Here is a 5,440-nt window from a genome sequence, read left to right as displayed (position 1 = left end):
GGGCGTAGACGTGTTCATTATGTGACTTCTTTTGTGGGGGGGCGTCTTCATTTCAAAAACTCTGGCAGGCTGCAGAGTTATAATCCTTCAGTTATGTGTATTTACTTATTCATTCTTTAATGTTTGCTTGGCGTGGTGGTACAACCCTTTAATCCCAATGCTTGGAAGGCAGAGGTAGGTGGATCTCCTTGAGTTAGAGATAGCCTAGTCTGTATAGCAAGTTCCAGGCCAGCCAGAGCTACATAGTGTTAACCCTGTATCAAAAAAAAAAAAAAGCTAGTTTATAAACATTGTTACCTATGTTGAATAGTTTTTGGCTCCCTGTGGCTAAGTAAAGATAGTGTGGGTTTATCTGTAAGCCACATAGGGCTAGAGAGGACCATTGAAACACTAAAAGCATGACAGAATTGTGGACATGCAGAGCTTAGAATTCTTATGGATTATGCTTGCTGTTAAATATATTTCAGGTGTATCTGAGCCCACTTAATGAGGTGACTCTTTCCCCCCCGAACTATTTTTTTCCTTTTGGAAGGCTAAAGCTTCTGTTGCCGTTTCCTAATAGATGAGGTGATTTTAGATGTTGCACAGGTGGAATTTCTTATTTGAAGTATGTATTGGATATGTTAGGACACTAATTTTCATTCACTTACTCGTGATACTGTAATAGCCTCTATTATTAAGGCGGTTAGTTAAACAGTGCTGTGCCAAGCCTGTCTCGGAGGCTTATGGCAGTGCGGGCTTCGTTCCCATGTCTCTAGGAGAGGCGACGTCTTCCACTGAACCACTTATGGCAGTGCGGGCTTCGTTCCCATGTCTCTAAGAGAGGCGACGTCTTCCACTGAACCACTGCTCCATTTTACAATCCCTTCCTTCTTGGCTGCACAGCGTGGGTCGGATCCAGAAGTAGTGAAGATGAGTGGAGGGTTCTGTGGTCCTAGCCTAGGACTGCAGCATCATCGTCTCTGCCTTCACTTAGCTGTCCCAGCCTCTCCCAAGAGCTCCTGCTCAGGGTGGCCAAGTTTGCTTTTTTGTTGGCGCCCAGGAGGAGGCCTGGGACTGGTGAGTGTGTGGGTAGTTGTAGCCCAAGGAAACTGGGGTCATGGGTCGTCAGAAATACTCTAGTTCCTAGTGGAGGAGGCCCCATCAGACATTGGAAACAGTGCTTCCAGAACTTTCCAGGAGGACTAAAGCAATATAATTACAGGGTAAGTTTGAAGTGAAGTGTGGATTCTTGGATTGTAAGACACTGGTTTAGAACTGCTTACCCTGGAGGAGGTTTCTGTTTTAAGTAGTAATGTTTAATCTACTTTGTGCTGCTATCCTCAACAAAACAGAGAAAATGTATTTATGAAGGACAGTGAAACTTGATACTTTACTATATTATAGTTGTATAGTATGCTTGATACTATACAATACTGTAGTCAAAGGAATGAGTCACTCCTAAGGAGTACCGAGCATTAGAGATGGGGAGCATGGAGATGGTGGGAGAGCACCGTGATGGCCAAGTGCGACTGTGCACTTGCAGCCAACCAATGGTGCTGCTTGCTTGTGGACCTAACTCCTTTTGTTCACTTTCTGTCTTCTGATGGAGGGAAACTAAAGGGTATGAGTCTTCACTTCTACCCCTCGATCCTTTTAAGGGAAAATATTTATTAATGAAATAAAGTAGAAGACATCGTTTTTAAATAGGCTCCTGTTTTAATTGTTTGTGCCCCAGTTCAGTGTTCTTCATTCACTAGAACTCTTTATTTACGGTCCTATAAAAGCGAAGGTTCTGTGTGTGTGTGTGGAGGGGGAGCTACTTAGCAAATCAAAGGAGTGAATTGTTGGTGCACATAATATGTGAGACTCGAAAGTTCTGATAAGGAAAAGATCCATTCTGATAGTTACCTTTGTACATTTCTGTTCCATGATATTCTCACAACAGCAAAATTCTAAAGAACTTGCCCGTGGTTGCAGATTGGGAATATGAATAATATGAAAGGTGGCAAGATGGATGTTTTGGTGGTTGAGCTTTGCAAAAATTAACTGCTTATACTGGTTTTACTTGAAACTATATGTGTTAAAATGTTAGCAGCTATACAGCAGTGGTTCTCAACCTTGTTAATGCTGCGACCCTTTAATACTGTTCCTCACATGGTGACCCCAGCTGTAAAATTATTCCTTTACTACTTCATAACTGTAATTTTGCTACTGTTATGACTCATTATGTAAATATATAATATGCAGGATACCTGATATGTGACCCCCCAAAGGGATTGAGACCCACAGGTTGAGAACTGATGTTATGCACCAAAAAAATATGTGGCTAGCAGGAAACTAAGCTCCCAAATGAAAAGTCTGAGCACTGGAGAGATGCTTGGCAGTCTCTCAGTCCTGGGAGAGGTGTGCTGACAGTCTGTCATGTGTGTTTGACAAAGTAATGCCTGTCTTTACCTCAGGTCTACTGAGGTCAAATTTGCACATAACAAAATTACTCTTTGAAAATTTTCTGATGTTTGCCATTTCTAAATCATTTCCTAAAATAATTTCTACCACATTCCAGAGGTGGCTGTTCCGGAGCTGCTAAAGGGGAGTCCCTCTGTCCCTTATGGGCAGTCCTCTTGCAGCCCTTTGCCCCGAGAAACCTGCCATCTGCTTCCGGGTGCCAGCGTCGCCTTTCAGTTTTGATGATTTTCTTCCAGAGTGGTTTTGTGAGATTCTTGTTTTCTGTACTGCGTGGTGTTGCATTGTTTCTGAGGTGCTGTCATTGCATGGCTGCTCACAGTGGACAGGTACCTGGCTTGTTTCCAGTTTAAGACATTGGGAATAGAGTCACTGGAAGCCACTGCTTCTCAGTCTGTTGCTTGCAGCCCTTTTAGAGATCAAATGACCCTTTCACGGGGTCCCCTAAGATCATTGGAACACACAGATATCTATATCACAATTGGTGGTAATAGAAAAATTACAGTTATGAAGTGGAACAGAATAATTTTATGGTTAGGGGGTTACCACCATATGAAGGACTGTAATAAGGGGTTACAGCTTCAGGAAGGTTGAGGCCTCTGTGTGAATGCACACTTTTATTTCTCCTAGGTGCATGCTTAGGAATAGGCTCAGTTGATCGCATAATGTTTTATTTGCTTGTTTCTTTTTATCTTTGTTAGAAACTTAACTGTTGCTGGGCTATGGTGGCACACTCCTTTAATCCCAGCACTTGGGAGGCAAAGGCAGGCGGATCTCTGTGAGTTCAAGACCAGCCTGGTCTACAGAGCTAGTTCCAGGACAGGCTCCAAAGCCACAGAGAAACCCTGTTTCGAAAAACCAAAAAAAAAAAAAAAACTTAACTGTTTTCCAAATTGTGCCTTTTTCATTAACACCAGAAAAACACAAACTTTCCAATGCTCTGAACTCTTCCCCAGCATTTGAGGTTAGCCATTCTGTGCTATGTGTAGATATTCTATAAAAGAGTTGCAGAGGTACAATGAGAGTACCTTTCAGTGTGTTTTCTTCATAGTGGACATTTATGTAATCATGGCACAATTATAAAAGCTAGAAGTAAATCGACACTGTACTGTCAATGAAATTGTAGACAGTATCTAAATTTTGACAGTTTCCCCCTACTGTCTTCTTCCTATTCCAAATGCTGTAGAACACTTGGTTGCCTGTCTTGTTTTTGATTCATTTATATATTATTACCGTGTGTGTTTGATGTGTAAGTGCTGGCTCTGGTGTCCCTCACGGTGTATGGAGGTCAGAGGGCAGCACTGGGAGTCAGTCCACTTCTCCGTCATAGTCTGTGATAAGGAGTCTAGCTCTGGTGGAGGCTGGCGCTGTGCTTGCTGGTACCTCCTGAACCTCTTATAGGCCCACTGTGTCTTTAACCTGCAGTCTGTGACAGTTGTCTCTGTATCTGGCTGTTTATTTGTGCACGCATGAACTTTTATGCGTTTCCTGGACCACTCAGTCCATCTATCCAACATAGTGTATCACTTCATGGTTTTCATTATTCAGAGTTACTATGGTAAACTCTTCATGTCTGACTTCATGCTTACATCATACACTTGTCTGTTTTGTAGTAAGTTTGAAATTTAGATGTTGAAGTTTTTTTTTCTTTTGTTTTTTTGGAGATAGGATCTTGTGTAGTTTGTATGCCCTTGACTTGTAGACCTCCCCTGTGCTGGGATTACAGGTGTATGTCATGATCCCTCCTTGACCCTCCAAAGTTGTGCTGTTTGCAAGATTGCTTTGACAATCCAGTTACTTATTTTACTAATAGTTGGTCATTTTTTCCCTCCAAATATGGTGTGGTTTTCTTCGGAATTACATTGACCACACAGATAATTTTGGTACAGGCATCATCTTAACACTATTGACTCTTTTGATGAACTAGTGTGTACTGTCTATCCCCTGACTGTTGGTAAGCTAGTGTGAACTGTCTATCTACTGACTACTGATGAGCTAGTGTGAACTGTCTATCTACTGACTGCTTTTAGTTAATTTCTCTAATCAGTATTTTATAGTTTTGAATATCAAATCCTATAATATTTTGCCAGTTGTATCACCAAGGTTTTCATGTTTTGATGCTATTTTAAAAATTGCCTGTTTCTTTATGTATGTGTATGTATGTGTGTTCTTTGTGTGTGTGGGTGCACGTGTGTGTACCTATGAGAGGAGACTAGATGTTGACACTGGGTGTTTTCTTTAATTACTCTCCACGTTTTCACTGAGGGAAGGTCTTCCAGCTAGACCCAGAGCTCACCAGTATGACCAGTATAGAAAGCTAAGTTAGCTGTCTCCAGGAGTCTTTTGTTTCTACAATTTCTGAGTGTTGGCATTACAGCCTGGTCTTCAATGCCTACCCAGCATTTTTGTGTGTGCTAAGGATCTGAGTTCTGGCCCTCCCAGCTGCTGCTTGCCTGGCAAGTGCACTAACCCCGAGCCATCTTCCCAGCCCCGCCCTCTCTTTGGCATGTTTTGTTGTGACATTTACAGATCTGTAATTCTGTACTTTGATTCTGTTTAGCGCCCTCCTCACCTCAGCCCCGTTATGTCAGGTCGGTGTGCGTGTTGCCACAGGTCAGAGGACAGCATGCAGGAGCTGGTGTCTCTGCACCTGTGCGACCTGCACATTGAACTGAGGCTTAGCAGTCAGGGCCCCATTTCTGTTCTTCACTTTATTTTAAAAAGGATGTGTGTGTGTGTGTGCGCGTGCGCGTGCGCGCGCGCGCACTGGGGGGGGGGCGTGCGCATGTCTTCCTATCCGTGCATGGAGCTTAGAAGATGGCATCAGCTCCCTTGACGCTGAAGGTCCCAGGTTCGTGAGCTGCCAGAGTGAGTTGTGGAACTGAACTCTTGGCCCTTACAAGTCTTGAGTGGTATAAGACTTTAACTGCTGAGCCATCTCCCCAGCTCCTCTCGTTTTCTTTTTCTTGATAGTTGTGTGTGTGTGAGAGTCTGT

General features: G+C 43.0%; 1 protein-coding gene across 1 annotated transcript in view; it reads left to right on the top strand.

Moving 5' to 3' along the window:
- The window catches only part of Cspp1 (centrosome and spindle pole associated protein 1), a 104,658-nt gene that overhangs the window by 70,470 nt on the left and 28,748 nt on the right, over positions 1-5,440 (top strand). The window lies entirely within an intron of this gene.

Source organism: Microtus ochrogaster, linkage group LG5, assembly GCF_000317375.1.
Source record: "Microtus ochrogaster isolate Prairie Vole_2 linkage group LG5, MicOch1.0, whole genome shotgun sequence".
In the NCBI taxonomy this organism is placed as follows: domain Eukaryota; kingdom Metazoa; phylum Chordata; class Mammalia; order Rodentia; family Cricetidae; genus Microtus; species Microtus ochrogaster.
Note: the sequence above shows the minus strand (reverse complement) of the source record. Positions and strands in the feature narration are given on the sequence as shown.